We start from the raw sequence: 18,923 nt of genomic DNA on the forward strand, positions 1-18,923 counted from the left end.
CCCAGAGCCCTGCACATGCCAGGCAAGCACGCTACTGCTTGAGCCACATCTCCAACCCCTCATTTTTAAATTTTGTCTTCAATGAAGTGTTGGTTGGCAACCAACTGTCCCTTGAAATTCCCAACAAAGGAAATTGTATATGCCAACCCTGATGTACATATTCAGATGGTCATGACTTAATACAATAGAAGACAATCCAAATAAATAATACTTGTATTTCTCACATAAAGTAGTAAAACTTACCAGAGCGTAAGATGGGTCCTCCTTATCCATCTCATGGGGAATCAAACTCTACCAAGTCCACCGAGGGACCTGGGAGAACACAAGAGTAACTGGTAGTACATGGATGGTGTTGCTCGTGAATCATTCAGGAATATTACTTGATGTGGACATGGGGCAAGAGTGTAAGGCAAAGAAGAGGAGCAGGAGAGAAATAGGAAGGAGGACCTTTGACTTTCCAGATAAAGGTGACTTGTCAGTGTGAAGCAGTCATTCTAAAAAAGAAAAAGAAAGAAAGAAAGAAAGAAAGAAAAAAAAAGAGTAAACACTCAAGTATGTACTGTGCCTCAAGGACACAGTCCTTCCTGTTGTCCAAACATCATAACTTTTAGGAAGAGTGGTTAGTGGTCAGCATTCTTCAGTGGGGTACCAGGAGCTAGGAACAGGTAGGGAAAGAGACTTCCCTAAGCTGTCAGAGGGAGCGCGGGCCTGCCTACGCCCGCATGAGGGATTTCCAGCCTCCAGAACCCTGAGACAATGCACTTCTAGTAGGTCAAGCCCACCAGTGTGGCCCTTGGCCATGGCAGCCGAGGAAGCTAACAAGCACTGCCAGAAAACTAGGCCTCATTGGCATTGGTACTCTACTTCACTCAACAGTGAGAGAATACATTCTTCTCAAGGTCACTTGAGACATTCCTCAAGATAATTACATTGTGGGTCCTAAAACATACCTTGAATTTTTTAAAAGAATACAACCATACAAAATATGCTGTCGTGTCAATATGGAATTAAACTACAAGTCAGCAACAGAAAAAGAGACCTGAAAAACTCCCAAATGTCTGGAGTTCAACAATATATTCAATAAAACACACAGGTCAAAGAGGAAGCCTCCAGAGAAATTCTTTCTTTCATTTTTTATTTTTTTGGTGCCGGTGGGGTACTAGGAATTGAACTCAGGGCACTCAATATCACCAGCCCTTTTTTTGTATTTTACTTAGAGACAGAGTCTCACTGAGTTGCTTGGGGCCTCACTAGTGTGTTGAAGCTGGCTTTGAACTCAAGATCCTCCTGCCTCAGGCTCCCCATGCACCACCACATCAGGCCTATTTCATATTTTGAACAAAGGGAAATTAAAATTCACCTTGTGAAATTTGTGAGATACAGTGAAAGCAATACTCAGAAGGAAGTTTGGAGCACTGAACACAACAGTATACTGACGGGAGCTGCCCTGGGTGCAGATGACCTTCAAGTTCTGATGCATGAGGCTCTGACCAATCACTACATTTCTTAGTGACTTGGGTGTTGTCCCTGCTCCAATAGCAAGGCATGGTTCCAGGTGTAGGGGTCACCTGCGGGGGCTGAGCTCCACTCACCTATTCCTTTCTAATCCTACCCCTTTGCCCTGTTTAGGATAGAATGTTCCATGGAAACTCCCTTGTGTGTCCCCTTCTCTTGCTCTTCTCTTGATCCACACACAGCACATGAGATGGGTGTGGCCTTCCTAGATGTCAACATCCTGCAGACTTCAGGAAGCTAGCCTCAACCCCTGAAACCTGACCCCTTACCTCATCTAAATGGCTTCTCCCCAGTAAAAGGGTTCAGCACGTGCTCCTCATTCTCTCTCTTTCCACGGACCCCTAACGTCAGAGAAGCTGTCACAAGACCCAAAGAAAATATTTAAAAAGGGATGGAGATGTGGCTCAGTGGTTAAGCACCCTGTCTCTGTGTGATTATTTATTTCGTGCAGCCCAGTTCACCTGGAGCGACCTGGAGTGTCTAGTCGTGGAACGTAACAGTACAGAAAATAAAGAGAAATGAATTTAAAAATCTAAGCTTCCTCCTCAGGCAACTAGGGTGAAAAGAGAGGTGTAATGGAAAGCCCACAGAAAAAAAATGAAAATGGCAATCATGACAGAAATCAATGTCATAAAAATTGGGAAATCAACAGAGAATTAAACAATCCCAAAATCTAGTTCTATCAAATAATCATCGAATTGGACAGCTTCAAACCATGTTAACTCCAAAGAAAATAAGAGGACACAATGGCCCAATAATATAATCCAAGAGAAATTATTACTGATTCCATGGACATTAAAAGATGATAAAGGAATACTTTGAACAATCCTCTATTGATGAGTCTGAGAGCATGAGGGAAATAGAACAATTCCTTCAAAGGCAGAAAGGACTAAATTTTACCCCAGGAGAAAGATAATCTGATAGGCCTACATTTATTAAAGAAACTGAATCAGTAATTAGTTGCTTCAGGCCATGCGCAGTGGCACATGCCTGTCATCCCAGCAGCTCAGGAGACCGAGGCAGGAGGATCTTGAGTTCAAAGCCAGCCTCAGCAAAAGTGAGGCACTAAGCAATTCAGTGAGACCCTATCTCTAAATAAAATACAAAACAAGGGTGGGGATGTGGCTCAATGGTCAATCCCTGACACCAAAAAAAAAAATTAGTAACTTTAGTCAGGCACAGTGGCACCTGCCTGAAATTCCAGCAGTTCAGAGGCCAAGGCAAGAGAATTGTACATTCAGAGCTAGCCTTAGCAACTTAGTGAGGCCCTGAGCAACTTAGTGAAATCCTGTCTCTAAATAAAATATTTAAAAAGGGATGGAGATGTGGCTCAGTGGTTAAGCACCCCTAGTTAAATCCCCAGTACAAAAAAAAAAATCAGTAACTTCAAAGAGGAAAACACGAGTCCAAGATGCTTCCACCCATTATGTTGACCTATCTGTAATAGTGATAAATGACAATAGGCCTTTGTCGAAGCCCATAGAACTGTGCAACACTGGATGAACTTGAACTCTAGCTAATGGTAACCTATCCATATTGGTTCAACCTTTGTAACAAATGTACCACACCCAAAACAACTGTATTTTTAAAAGAAAACAGGAGTTATGAAGTAAATTTGGGAACATTCTGCCCTATCTATTCAATTATTATTTTAATCTAAAATTGTTCTAAATAATTTCTATTCCTTTGGTTTTGAATTTGGAATCACTGTTGCAGAATGAGACCTATTTACTATGAAGAGTGTACAAAACTAAGTCATAAATAGATCTGGAGTTTTAGGAAAGCTGATCAACTTAATGAATTTAAATTTGTACACATCAAATAAAAAGAGAATATGGCATGGAACATTTAGTTTTCTCTGAGCTATGGAATTCTGAATAAAGTAAAATCATTATTGATGATTGAATTCAAAGACTAAATCTCCAGCATACCTTCATCTGATTCCTCAGCAGGGTGAACAAAGTTGAGTGGTCAGAAGTGAATTCCTCTGGACTGTGGCTTGCAGTAGTCAGGAGGATATCTTGACCATGGAGTAACCAGGTCATTGAGGCAAGATCCTGGGAAATGTATTAAAATAGAGACAGCTGTTGACAGAAGACCATAGGGTAATTAGTAATCATTGATTCAATGTTCAAACATTTTTTTAAAAAATTTAGTTGTAGATAGACAGAATACCTTTACTTATTTATCTTTTTTAATATTTTTAGTTGTACACAATACTTTTGTTTTATTTATTTATTTTTATGTGGTGCTGAGGATCAAACCCAGGTCCTCACACATGCTAGGCAAGTGCTCTACCACTGAGCCACAACCCCAGTCCCCAACATTAAAACTTTTTTAGTCAACATGTGATAATTTCATGCATTTGGGGGGACAACGTGAAGTTTCCCTACATATGAATGTTACGCAATGATACCACAACCCACAACCGGCTCCTCGATATTTCCATTTTGTGTGTGTGTGTGTGTGTGTGTGTGTGTGTATGTGTGTGTGTGTGGTGAGAACAGTCCCATCATTTGCAACAGTGTGGATGAATCTAGAGGACATTTTGTTAAGTGAAATAAATCAGGAACACAAGGAAAAATACAGTACCATCTCACAGATGGAAAAAAAATCAATCTCATAGAAGTTAAGAGTAGAACAGTATCATCCTATGCTCTCTCTACAGTCAGTGACTAGAGTTAACAACAATGCAAGAGTTCAAACTTTCTTTCATGTTCTTTTACTTGTAGATGAACACAATGTCTTTGTTTTATTTATTTATTTTATGTGGTGCTGAGGATCAAATCCAGTGCCTCGCACATGCTAGGCAAGTGCTCTACCACTGAGCTAAAACCCCAGGGGCTGGGATTGTGGCTCAGCAGTAGAGCGCTTGCCTAGCATGGGTGGGACCCAGGTTCAATCCTCAGCACCACATAAAAAAAAATAAAGGCATTGTGTTGTGTCCATCTACACCTAAAAAAAGCCCAGCCCCAGAGTTCAAACTTTTGATCTGACTTTTCACCACTGGGACAGCAAAGCACCTGAGTCAGAGCCGGACTTCAAAAATAATCTCTGCAGTTTGGTGTGAATGTAAAACTAAACAGACTGTTGTGTGAGAAAATGCCTTCAATGAGGTGAGATATATAGAAAGGCAGAGAGAACAGTGGCCAAGGGCACAGAGCTGGGGCCATATGGGCTGAGTTCGAATCCAGTGTGGAAGCTGGGCGCACCTGAGAAGGCGAAACAAACCCCCCTGTGCCTTAGTTCCCTGTTTGGAGATGTGGAGATGTCCATCTGACCTATGTTATATTAAAAGGCTAACAATAATTAGGTACAGGCAAAGCTTTAAGAAAACAGGTACTTCTGAAATGCGCTAAAATACTCATCATTAAATGTCTGGAAGAAGGGGCTGGGGTTGTGACTCAGCAGTAGAGTGCTCGCCTAGCACAGGCAGAGCCCTGGGTTGAATCCCTGGCACCCCACATCAAAATAAATAAATAAAATCAAGGTATTGTGTCCAACTACAACTAATAAATAAATAAATAAATAAATAAATAAAATGTCTGGATGATAAGCGAAATCTTTGATAGGGGTGGAACACAGACATGGCTACAGAGCAATGGGGGATTAAAGTCTGTTCTTCATCCTTCACACGGGAGTAATCTTTGTAGCTCGTGGAGAGCACCTCTTATTGCCTATGACCCCATGTCTTACCCAAGGGTTAGGCAGAGGAGAGACTGTAACCCAAAATTTACCATTTAGGGAACTGGAACTAGGAGACTTTAGGTGATTTTCCCAGATTCACCACACTGATGGGTGATAGATCTGGGGCAGAAGTGGAAATGTTTCCCTTGGATGTTTTCCCTAGAGATCCCAGAACATCTGCATCCTCGAGATGATGGCTTAAAACCATGAACCAAGAGCCCTTCTTACTCTCAAATCCTCCTACCCCAAGGTTTTCTAGTGAAGTCTGAAGCCCCGGAAGATCTGACTGAGCTAAAAGAAATTGAAATCATAACTATCTTTAGCTTTCATCCCTCACCTGAAATATGATCATTTCATCCAAATGAAGCCTCTCTGAAGGACAAGGGGGAGGTCCACTCTTGTGACCATCCTGCCCCAGCATCTTCTTGCTGTTAACTGCCAATCAGTGAACCTTCCTGATGAGCAGTTGACAACCCCGGGGCTCCCAGTCTCACTCAGATCTCGCGACATTCCAAACCAACTGACACTTCTTGATGGCTGGTTAGAGAATTAACTTGCTTCCTTGTAATCACTCCCAAATGAGCCTATAATGCTTATTAATGGGTCAAGGGGCCCCCTGGACTGGTTCAGAGTAAGAAGTTGGCATGTGCCCATGTCTAGGGACTGTTGATCTAAGCCACTGTCTGAGTAGCTGGACAACTGCCTGGCTGAGAACTTGCCCAGTGGCACCAGCTCTCATTGGGCAGATTCCTGCTCATGTGCTTCCCCATCCCCCACCAGATCCTGCAGGGCCAGCGGACAGAGTCTTATCTACCTTAGAGTGGGCCAACCACAACCATAGTCTGTCAATCCCACCCTCCCAGAGGACCACCCAGGATTTGGGATTTTGACGTCTATGTTCAGAAGAGTTTGGCCTTTAATTCTCCTTTTGTAGGACATCTATTGCCAGATATAGCATCTAGAGTCTCCTGATCTGATAAAGCAGTTGGGTGTGAGTCCTGGTATTTCATTCTCTTAAAAAAAATGTCTATGAAATTGACATTAAAAAATGTACAATTTTTCTAAGTTAGGAAGCTATTTAAGGCAACCAGCTGATGGAAGAATGAAAAATCCAAATGGGGAATGATAATACAAAATCATAAAACACACTTCAAAATCAGTAGAGAAACCAGAGTGGGGGAATGAAAGCAATAGATTGAGTAGGAGCTAGCCGGCCCATTAGAAGAAATGGCCTTCAAAAGCTCAATGGTGGTATACCTCTGCATCAGCAGTTCAGGTTTCCCATCTTGAAGGACGCTGGGTAAGAACCTGACAACCGTCAAACTCCTCTCAAGTTTGAACCTCCTCAGATCACAGATTGACAGAATGGAAGGCAAGATACGCATCCCCAATTGCCAGAGCAACAGGTTCTCACAGGACTTTTAGAGTGAGCACACACCATGCTATCCAGGATGCTGCTCCTCTGCTATCTAGACAAGTATATTTTACAATGCCTGGTGTGTTGTGTAAGGGAGCATGTTCTGCTTAAAAACCTAAATCCCAGACCCACACATTTTATCCTCTATATATGAAGACAAGTTAAGTGAGCAAATATTACTTCCCAGCCACAAATATTTTCCTGGATCATAAAAGCCCATGGTACAAGGGAGTCAAATCTAACATATTGAGAGCCAAAAGCAATTCCATTCCAGATTTGAAATACCAACCATACACATTTCCCCCTATTCCTGAATCTCCAGAAATTTCTTGATGGAAAAAATGTAGACTTTTCTCTTTTTTTCTTTACAAATTGAGCTGAAAAACATGTAAATGTAGCTGGGGTTAAAGCTCAGTTGTAGAGTGCTTAACTAGCACAGGTGAGGCCCTGGGTTTGGTCCCCAGAATCTCAAAAAAAAAGGAAACTCGTTTAATTCGAGATACATTTTACATCCCACATATTTGAAATTGGTAAACACAGCTTTTTTAAAAAGTTCGGTGCAAGTTAAAACAATGGCTTGAATGAGTCTTGCCTCTTCCATGACCCCTGCTGACAGATCAGTCCTTTTGATCAAGACCTAACTCTTTCTTGAGTCTTCTCATCTCATGAGGAGACATGGTTGAAAAGGATCAAAATTAGGTCTTTCTTTTTTTATGAAACAGAGAAAATTCATTTAATTTGTGATCATTTGCAAAGAGGGGGGAAATAGTAAGATTATATTCAATCCCAGTATACAGAAGGGGATTAAAAGACTCCAGGGGCTGGGGCTGAAGCTCAGTAGCAGAATGCTTGCCTTGCAAGTGTGGAGCACTGGGTTCAATCCTCCGCACCACATTAAAAAGAATAAATAAAGATATTGCATCTATTTAAAAAAAAAAAAAGGAAATGACTCCAGGTTGATGTCAATGAAGAAAGCATAATGCACCATCTGCCCACACAAGCCTCTGAGAAAATGCTCCCCAGCCTATGACTCAGCTCATCCATGGCACACTGTAAAGTACCTTAAACCCATTAGAAGAAGAATGGTCATTTTTTATTTTTCTCAGGAGTTCTCAAAATTTTCAGCATCAGAGATGAGCAAATAGAAGTAAATAATTTTTTACCTGAATCTATTCAATGGGATTCACACATCTGTGATCTTTGATTTTGATATATGAGGAATTTATACCATTTTATAAAATTGCAGATGCAACCATATTGAATAATCTAGTTTAGGATTACAAACAAACACATAATTGTATCCCTTATATCAGAAGAGCCATCCTTTCTCACAAATGACAGGAGGATCTCTAAGAAAAACTCATAAAATCAGTATGGTAGATTTAATCTAACATAGAGTGATGGCAATTTAATGGTATCTCCCTATTAAAGAAAAAGACACTGTAAGGATTTGACTTAAGTCGATTCAGTGGGAGAAATATCACCAAACAAAATCTCTTCTCTGCTATAATTAAGTCAAAGTCTGAGTAGGTGAAGAAGGGGTGACAGGACAAGACCAGGGAGAGAGGAGTGAAGTCAACAATGAGAGACCCTGTTGTATCCCTGAGATAGGTCTTGAGCCCCTGTGGAAGCCCCGGAGGATGGTGCCCAGGAGATGACTCCACTCTGGTAGTAGAGTCTATTATGATCTTATTTCTTGGGTATCACTTGCAATGTCTTCTCCTTCATTTATAATTTTTGAGTTTTCTCTCAGTCTAGCTAAACTTTTGTCAATTTTGTTTACCATTTCCAAAAACCAGTTTATTGTTTCATTGATCTTCTCTATAATCTTTCAAGTCTGTTTTATTTATTTTTGCTCTAATCATTACTTATTTCCTTCTGCTACCTTTGGGCCCAGTTTGGTCCTGCTTTTCTAGTTCCTTGAACTCTGCAGACAGGTTGATAGGTTGCTTATTTCCCTTTTTCTGAATCTTAGAACTGCTACTACTGATTCCCTAAATTGTTGCTGGGACTGGGGACTGAACTCTTGGGCACTTTACCACTGAGCTATGAGAGGCTTTGTCAGTTTTCATCAACTGGAGTCCCCGACCCCGCCGTCTGCATTACTCAGCACGGCCAGAGGTGGCGCCAGGTGGCAGAGTAGTGCCTAGAGCGGGCGCTACTTCTCGCGAGGGGGCGTGGCCGCCCAGCCGTCTGGCCCTGATTGGCTTAGGCAGGCTTGGGGGCGGGGCCCTACGGGGCCGACGACTTCCACGCCTGTGTCTTTTGCTGCGGTGCTGCGGCAGGAACCCGGGCTCTCCCGCCTGCTGGGCACGCGCTCCACCACTGAGAGGCTTCGCTAGCCCTGCGCGCGTGTCTCTCTCGAGTGGTCTCTGCGAGGAGGCCGCGAGGGGCTCCTCAGCAGGGACTTCTGTGCGGTGCAGTCGCCCGACACTTTTCAACGTGGTGGGCGGGGCTGTCTGTCGCGGGGCGGTGTTCACTGGACGCATCGTCGTGTCCGCGGAGGAATGAAGACTCCCTTTCCCCAAGTCTCCGTCTAATGATCCTGATGGACTAGAGAGAAAGTGTCAGGGCCCAAGTAGGAGAAGGCGGAGGTTTGTCCGCCCTGGAACCCGCCTCCCAGGGCGGCCCCTGCGGATCCCAGTTCAGGTCTTAGGGCAGGTGCGTTACTGAGCCCAAGGATTCCACGTGTCTGCTAATCCTTTGATCTGAGAATCTGAAAAGGATGAACTCACATTCGAGTCGGACAAATAGTGCTCCCTTTCAACAGGTGAATGTTTTCTTCATAAAGAAGTTTGTGCAGTATTTAAATTTGAGAAACTGCAGACACTGTTTCATATTTTATGAGTAATTGATGTTAGGATACGTGGTCACAGAAAATGATAGTTTTCTGATTGCATTCAAGTGTGCATGTAATTTCTGCTAGTTTTTGAGATGGCTACAAACCATAAAAATAGTTGTTTAAAAGAGTGTAGAGGGGCTGGGGTTGTGGCTCAGAGGTAGAGCATTCGCCTAGCATGCGTGAGGCACTGGGTTCAATTCTGAGCATCACATAAAATAAAATAAAGATATTGTGACTACCTATAACTAAAAAATAAAAAAGAGTGTAGAAAAAAAGCAGAACAATATTATATGTTCCATTTCTATGAGATACCTGGAATACACAAATTTTATACAGGCAAAAAGTAGAACAGAGGTCTCTGGGGGCTGGGGACAGAAGACATGGACTGTCCAACAGCTATGGAGTTTCTGTTTGGAATGATGAAAACGTTCTGGAAAGGAGGTTGTGATCACACAATGTTGTGAGTGTACTTAATGCGATTGAAGTGTACATTTACAAATACTTAAAATGGTAAAATTTATATTAAGGACATTTTACCACAATAACAAAAGAAAAATTATCTGGTCAACATAATTTTGAGATTATATAAGAGATAAACTTTTTAAAAAGGCTCAGAAAGGTCAAAAATAAAGGGATGTTGTAGCTGGGCACAGTGGCATGCACCTATCATCCCAGCTACTTGGGGCAAGAGGAGGACAAGAGGATCCCTTGAACCCAGGAATTAGAGGCCATCCTCAGCAATATAGTAAGATCCCCACCTCAAAAAAAACAAAGAAATAATAAATAAAGAGATGCAAAACTGTGGAATAAGCAGATACGAGACAAAATGTAGCTGGTGTAGTTGTAGGAATGTCAAATAGCTAAGTGAGTAGAGTGCTTGCCTTGCCTGCACCAGGCTCTGGGTTCAATCCCCCTGCACCACAAAATAAATAAATAAATAAATAAAATAAGGAGTAACCACCATTAATAAAAACAAAAGCAGAACAATAATCCCCCCTTATCTATAAAGAATATTTCCCCAAGTGGATGCCATAAATCTCAGATACCGTTGAACCCTATGTATACTATGACTTTTCCTATATATACATACCTAAATTAGGTTCAATTTAAAAATGAGGCATAGTAAGAAATTAACCATAATAACTTACCTAAGAAACCCCAGAATATGGATTTTTTTCTTTCCTTATTGAGAACTTTCACCTTTTAACTTAAAGAAGCACTTTGTGACTTCTCTTTGGTATGTCCAAATTGTCAGTGTCCTTACTCTTGTGCTTTGAGGCCATTATTAAGTAAAATAAGAGTTACTTGAACACAAGCACTGAGATGCCTCCATAGTTCATCTGATAATTGAAATGGCTACTTGGTAGGTGGTATAATAAACAGTGTAGATTCATATCCTTTTCAAAGGAATGATTTATATCCTGGTCAGGGCAGAGCAGGATGGCATAAGATTTTATCACATACTCAAAATAGCATTTATTTCTGGAATTTGGTACATAATATTTTTAGACCCTGGTTGAGCTCAGGCAATTGAAATCTTAGAAAGCAAAACCAAGAATAAAATGAGACTACTGTAATGTATCTTCATTAAAGAAATTTTGGAATGAAAATAAGTATAAGGTATAAGAATGAAAAAAGTATAAGAAATCTCTGTATAAAGACAAACACTGTTAACATGTTCACAAGTATTTTTTGAAAATTTTCCTTTTTTGTTTCCTTAGTAGGAAATAACTGTTTTTTGTATTCCAGTACCAAATTAATAACATATGATAATGATAGAGAAATTTGGACAATGTTGAAGAGTAAAAAAGAGGAAATAGAAACCAGCCTGATATCTAGAGATAATCCTATTATTTCAGATATATTCTTCCAGATGTTTTGATGCACACAGAAAAATACAAATTTAGTATAATATAAGTGGGATCATATGAAGAAGATGTGGAGAACAAGGAACACTTTTATACTGTTAGTAGGACTGTAAATTCATGCAACCACTATGGAAATTGGTATGGAGGCTCATCAAAAGACCAGGGATGAAACCACCATATAACCTAACTATATATACCACTTAGTTCTAAAGAATTAAAGTCATCAGGGCTGGGGTTGTGGCTCAGTCGTAAAGCACTCACCTAGCTCATGCAAGGCCCTGGGTTCGATCCTCAGCACCACATAAAAATAAATAAATAAAATAAAGGTATTGTGTCCAACTACAACTAAAAAATAAATTTAAAAAAGAATTAAAGTCATGATGCTACACTGATACACACATATTCATCTTTATAGCAGCACAATTCACAATAGCCAAATATGGAACCAGCCTAGGTGTCTAACAATGAAAGATGGATTAAGAAAATGTCATACACACACACACACACACACACACACATATATAATATATATATATATATATATATACACACACACACATATATATGCACATGTATATATACACACATATGTATATAGGCATATATATGTATATGTATATGTATACACACACACATGTACACACAAACGAGATTTACTCAGCCATAAAGAAGAATGAAATTATGTCTTTTGCAGAAAAATGGGTGGAATTGACAGCATTATGTTACATTAAATAAGCCAAACTCAGAAAGTCAAGGGTTATACGTTTTCTCTCAAATGTGAAAGCCAGAGAGAAAAAAGGAAAAGAAAGGTGCCGCAGCCCAGCTGAAGCATTTTGATGATGCAAGAAATGGGAAGCTAGTGCACAGTCATATGAAGACATCTGTTGACAAAAAGTTACTAATTTATCAATTCTGTCATTACCTGAAACTAAAGGTCCTGGAAGATTAGTATGAGCTCATATGTGTCCTATGAAACATGGGTATTTTCGCATTAGCACTGCCTTCTGTAAATTATGAAATAATTCAAATAGCTCTTGTGATGAAGTATACCCAAAAACTGAAGTTTCAGTAGTTTTGGTAACTCCGACTGCATATAAGCTGTCAGAATAAATATTAATAGGCTCATTTGAAAAGTAATTTAAGGCACAAATCAGAGCTTGAAGCTCTGCTCTTTGGGCAGAAGTATAAGAAGTTTGTATTACCTTTGTGTGAACACGACTATAAAACCTGCTTTACCTGAGCTAGAACCATCAGTGAACACCGATAAAGCTTCATCTATAGGATGTGCACGTACAATCTTTGGAAAAATAAGTGACGTTAATGATGCAAAATGGATAATCTTATCATGAGGATAATGGCTATCTATGTGGCCAGGAAAATCAGCAAAAGCTATCTGTCATGAGCTAGAAGTTTGAAAAAGCCAATTAGTCTGTTGAACAGAAAATGGAATAATTATGATATCAGGCTCAGATCCAATTAATTGTAAAATCCTAGTTCTACCTTTAATTACCAATAGAGCTATAGAATCATGAAAAGGAATTAATGTTTTTTGAGGGGAGTGGGATAAATAAATCCACTCAATAACTCCTAATCTTTGCCATATGGCTCCTGTTGGGGTATGCTCAGTTGGAAATATTAATAAATACACTATTTCTTTAGGATCAACTCTAGTAAGCTGTGCATTTTTAATTGCATGCTCAACCCTCCTTAAAGTTGTTTTAGCTTCTAAGGTTAGGTGACATGGAGAGGTTGGAGAAGGATTTCCTTGTAATATCTGAAATAAAGGACTTAACTCAGAAGTAGTTAGTTTTAAGGATGGCCTCAGCCAATTAATATCTCCTAATAGCTTTTGAAAATCATTAAGGATATGTAACTCCTTAACTCTTATCTGAAGATTTTGAGGACGGATTGTACGTCCTTGAATTATCTGACCTAGATATTGAAAAGAAGGCACCTTTTGAATTTTTTGAGGAGCGATGCATAAACCCATTGCTGTAAGCGAAGCCTCTGAGTAAAAATTTCTGAAAGTACCTCTGGATTAGCATGAGCCAATAATATATCATCCATAAAATGAATAATATACGAATCAGGAAAGCTATTTCTTATGGGATCTATCGCCTGGTCGACATATTTTTGGCACAGGGTAGGACTATTACGCATTCCCTGGGGGAGTACTTTCCAGCAATATCTTTTAACAGGTTCTTTAAAATTAATTGCTGGAACAATGAAGGCAAATCTTTCACAATCTCCAAGATGTAACCTTATAGAGAAAAAACTGTCTTTTAAATCTATTACCATCAAGCTATAGTCTAAAGGGATGGCTGTGGGGGAGGGATGTCCTGGCTGTAATGATCCCATAGGCTGAATTGCATAATTTATTGCCCTTAAATCCTGTAGCAATCTCCAATTTCCTGACTTTTTCTTAATAACAAAAATAGGTGTGTTCCAAGGACTAAGGGTTGGTTCTATGTGACCAGCCTTAAGTTGTTCCTCAACTAACCTATGAATTATTTTAAGTTTTTCCCCTGAGATGGGCCACTGAGAAATCCATATAGGCTCCTCTGTGAGCCAGGTGATTCTTTCAGCTATCTTAGGAATTGGGGAAGTACTCAGGGCCCCTAGTAAAAATTTTGGCTTGGAGCATTTAAAAATCTTTGTCGTGGAGACTGGTTTGTAAACAGATACTCTCCCTGAAGGGTCTCCTTATCATCTCCAGGAAAATACCTCTGATTAACTTCCTCAACTGACCTTATAGAATTTGGAGTAACTAATAACAATCCCATTTTGGCTAAAATATCCCTTCCCCATAGGTTAGCTGGTAAAGACTCTAACACATAAGGCTTAAAGACTCCACTGTTTCCATCGGAATCTTCCCAACGGAGATAGTTGGCACTTTGCGCAGGCTGTGAAATCTGTCCTATTCCCTCTAGATTAGCTGGTGCTACATATAAGGGCCAGTTCCTAGGCCAGAATCTACTAGAAAAGACCGAGATGTAAGCTCCTGTGTCTAGAATCCCTAGGAACTTTTTATTATTAATTTTAAGTTATAATAAAGGGCGTTCTTGTCACACTAACTGCGACCAGTACACTCTGTCCGGTGGTTTAGAAACTTAATTTACTAGTGGGCGTTTCTCTGAATCACAGGGCAATAAAATCAATTGGGCAAATGTATCCTTTGGAGTGAGACTTAGGGCATAATTGGACCTTACAGTAACATTTAATTGTCCTTTAAAATTTGAATCTATCACACCAGGTATCACCTCAATAGCTCCCTTTAAATTATTACGTCCCAAAATTAAACCTATAGTATTATCAGGAAGCAGCCCGAAAATCCCAGTAGGGATTTGTTTTGGTCCTGATTCAGGATTCAATTCAACTGTCATTGAAGGTCCTAAGAAAACTGTCTGCGATCTCTCTTCCGGTAAAAATCGCGGGCTGTCCTGGTCGGCGCCAGTGACGTCACACTGTGCGACCTCTCCTCGAATTCCCCGTATTGTTGCTCGGCCCAGGGAGGGGCCAACCAGAAGTTTTTTGCCCTCCTGCTAGGAGGAAATGATGGCGAGAAGGCGGGCTGATTCTCGCCATCTTGATCCGCCACGTGGGGTTGAGTCCTGCAATATGTATTATCATCAGTAGATGGAGCCCTGAACTTAAAATTGCGCATGCGACATTCGCGGGCAAAATGGTTATTTTTCCTGCAAACACAGCATCTCCCGCAGGGCTTTCATATGAAATGTTGAGGCTTTAACGTTTCTTTTAGTGCCGCAGCTAGGGCTACTGTCTGCAAATGGGTAGAGTCTATGTCAGATCATAAGCGGATAAACTCAGAAACTGTCCCTTTTTTACGGTGTGGCCTAACAACGTCCTGACAATACTTAATTGCATTTTCAAATGCCAATTGCTTAACAATAAACTCACATGCCCCCGGGTCTCCGATTGACCTGTTTGTGGTCTGGTACAATCGAGCTATGAAATCTGAAATCTGAGTATGGTTCACTCGCACCTTGCCTGATTTTGGTAAGAACTAAATTGGATTGGTCTTTAGAGACAATCTGCTTCCAGGCACGTTTTGCACAATCAGTTATTTGATCATATATTACAAATTCATAATTTAACTGTCTTTCTAAATCAGCAAATTCACATGTTCCTAAAAACATTTCTACCGGCATCTGTAATTTTGTCTTCTATTTCTTTCTACCTGTTCAGTACAAAAATCAGTCCAATAAGTACACCAAAGTAAGAAATCTCCTCCACTCAAACAAGATCTAGCTAAGGAAATCAGTCACTAGGCAGGAGGGGCTGGGAGCAAATATTGTCTATCAGGCTCTGTACAAAAGGCGTATTCAGACCATATGTCTCACATGCACTTTTTAGTTCCTTAATGGTTTTAAATGGGATTACAGCATGAACCCTAACTCTCTGATCTTGCTCATTAACTTGCTCAAAAACTAGAAAAAGCTGAAAACCGCTAGTATCTTCCCCAGCTTCCTGTGCTTTCTTAATACCTCGCTGGAACAGGGTAAGAAAAGTCATTGTTAATTCAGAGTATCTGTTAAATTTTGTCCTTTTAGCAGGTAATGGCCGAATAATAGCCTGGGCAGGCGGTGTTAAACACAGCCTGTTAAAATTTCTCTGTAAGTCCTGAATTTCCACGTCTGATTCTTCTCCCTCAGACTGCGCTGTCGCCATTTTGAAATTGGGCTTCTAAGCCACGTGGCGGAGAAGAACTCTGTGCCCCTCTAAGAATCTCTTCTGGATTTTCCTCTCCAGGAAGATCATCTATCTCTTCTGGCGGACCTTCTAGGACTGCGGAGGTTTCTCCTCTATGACCTTCTTCTCTAGAATCTCCCTGCGGGCTAGCCTGATCCTGCAAGTTTAAAGTCACATTCTTAACCTTTGGTTTATCCCCTAGAGCCTTTGTTTTTAAACAGCTCAAGGGAAAGGGAATTAACTTAGCCTCAGGTGGATTTTCCATTTGAATAGACCTAATAGCTCTTTGAATACCTTTTAATAGGTCTTCAGGGGGCCACGTACTCTAGCCCATATATTCGAAAAGACAAACTTCCAGAGCCTTCTAATTTTTCTGAATATTTTCTATGCCTCCAGGTAATTCATTAGAAAGACAAACGTTTTGTAACTTCCTTCCTAGTTTCTCCCAAGTAAGTAAATTTGGAGACTCTTGTTCACAAAACCAAGGGCAAAATTTGCCTACAATCTTTAAGAATTGTAATAACTGAGCTTTCTTTATCTGTTTTCCTTTCTGATTAATTATAGTGTCTAAAATAGTCAGATACATTTCCTTATCCATAGAAGTTGAATTTCCCATTTTAATTAATTTAAGGTCTCTTTCCTTCAATATCTCCAGGTACTTTTGTGACCCAAATTGTCACCACTTCCTTTATCTTTATCTTTATAGCACGCTCCCACTCAATCTAGCTAATCTAGAATGCCCCACGTTGGGCGCCAAATTCCACCATGCGACCAGTGCACTGGTTTCATTAAAGAGGTTCTTGGCATAAAGTTAGCTAGTGAGATCGTAATAAAACACACAGACTCAGTTACCTTTTTCTATGACCAGGTACGAGACGGCTCCCCTTCTGGCTCCCACTTCGAACCACCCAGTAGGGCAGCAAGGATTACTCAGGGCTAGCAGGAGAGAGAGAGAGGGAGCACGCCAGGGAGTGGCCTTTTATTGGGGAACAAGAAATTCAGGGGAGAATTCCATCCAATGAAGGTTGAGGAGGGCAGCACTCCAAGGTCAGGGTCAGTGATTGGCCCCCGGGGTCAGTGGTCAGTCACACCCCCACACAGACAGGCTCTCACACCAGGAGAGGGTCGGGAAAGCTCCGACACAGTTTAGCCAGAGAGCCACACACCCAAACCGGGAGTTTCCCAGTCACGTGTGAGGATGGCGCCCCACACACATGCCCTAACTGCTCTTGGTTCCACTGGGGTGCCTTCTTCCCTTAGTAATTTACTTCTCACCCCTTCCATATTTTTATCACAAAGACAATACAATACACCAAGATAAAACAAGACACAAACATACTGTATCAATCCTCTCCATTTTCTCGAAATGGCCATTTTTCCTCTCATCCTATCTGCCTAGGGACGAGCAGATTTGCTCCTGTCCTATCTATGGACGTGCAGCTTTTTTTCGTCACTTACCCCCAAGTGTTCCAGGGCTCCCCGTACAGGCCACCATCTGCCGCAGTCCAGCTGCAGCAAACTAACCAGGGGGTGACGAGCAACTTGTGTAGATTGATATAGCAGGAGTGGGAGCCATTTATTGTAGGACAACAGAGGTATTTATATATTCCACACAGCTTATCTTAATTAACATAAACTAGATACATCAGTCAACTAATAAGGAATCTCCACACTTACTGGCTCGACGGGCGTTACTTCACAAACCACTCCCTCTGGCAAAATGCCAGGTGCCTTCCAGACTTGTTTACAGACTCTAACATTTGCCAGGCACCATCCTGACTTGTTTACAACAGAAAGGTAGGCAGCAATCTTATGAAAATTAAAGAGAGATAGGTAGAGCAGGGGAAAAGGACCAGGAGGAAGAGAGGGAAAGGGGGAATAGTGGAGAGTGATATTGGCCAGATTATATTGTTATATTGTGTGCATGGTGACTATGTAACAACAAACTCCAATAATTATACCATTATGTACAATTGTAATGCACCAATAAAAAAAAGATGGAAAAAAATAAATTAGGGGCTGGGGTTGTGGCTCAGCAGTAGAGAGCTCACCTCAAACATGCTGGGCCCTGGGTTCCATCCTCAGCACCACATAAAAATAAATAAACGAAATATAGATATTGTGTCCAACTACAACTAAAAATTAAATGTTAATAGGATCCTATTTCAGTGTATTAGAGCAGGCATAGAAAAACACTACATGGGGCTGGGGATGTGGCTCAAGTGCTTGCCTGGCATGCATGTGGCCCGGGTTCGATCCTCAGCACCACATACAAACAAAGATGTTGTGTCTGCCGAAAACTAGGAAATAAATATTGAAAAATTCTCTCTCTCTCTCTCTAAAAAAAAACACTACATAATCTCACTTATAAATGTAATCTAAAAAAAATCAGACTTATAAGAAGGTAGTTACTGGTGGAGAAGATATTGATAAAAGACAAAACTTTAATTAGGAGGAATAGTTTGCCACTGATCATTGCCTTGATATTAGAGAAAGAATTCAAAGTTTGAAAGGACAGTAACTGGAGAGCCTGTTGCTTGAGTAAATTCCAGCAGTGACTTACCGATCTTAGTACTCAACCCCTAGCTAGTACTCAACCCCTAGCACCCAGATTTGTGTCTGAGGTCACAGAAGACAAACCAGGGTTCAAAGCCCGACTGGGTCTAACTGACTCCTTTCCCCAGAAGGAAAAATAGGAACCCTGGTGCTTGAGCCAAAGGACTGAGTGAGACAGAGAAAGGTGAACCCCACAACCACACTGTAACCCTGACCTCCCTCCTGCCAGGCCACTCCAGTAAGCTGTATCTCTCTTTCAACTGGCTTTACCAAATTTTTAGACTCAAAGGAGTATGAAGCCCAGCACTGTTGACATAGAACAGAAGAC

General features: G+C 40.8%; 1 long non-coding RNA gene across 5 annotated transcripts in view; it reads right to left on the reverse strand.

Moving 5' to 3' along the window:
- The window catches only part of LOC110596965 (uncharacterized), a 62,187-nt gene that overhangs the window by 37,024 nt on the left and 6,240 nt on the right, over nt 1-18,923 (reverse strand). For 4 of the 5 annotated variants that reach the window (XR_013434655.1, XR_005735649.2, XR_013434656.1 and 1 more), the window contains exons 2-3: nt 3,447-3,599; nt 244-494 (exon numbers count right to left, since the gene is read on the reverse strand). This is a non-coding gene — a long non-coding RNA (uncharacterized LOC110596965). The remainder of the gene's footprint in view (nt 1-243; nt 495-3,446; nt 3,600-18,923) is intronic. The other variant, XR_002482816.3, reaches the window with a different exon arrangement.

Source organism: Ictidomys tridecemlineatus, chromosome 2 (genome assembly GCF_052094955.1).
Source record: "Ictidomys tridecemlineatus isolate mIctTri1 chromosome 2, mIctTri1.hap1, whole genome shotgun sequence".
Taxonomy (NCBI): domain Eukaryota; kingdom Metazoa; phylum Chordata; class Mammalia; order Rodentia; family Sciuridae; genus Ictidomys; species Ictidomys tridecemlineatus.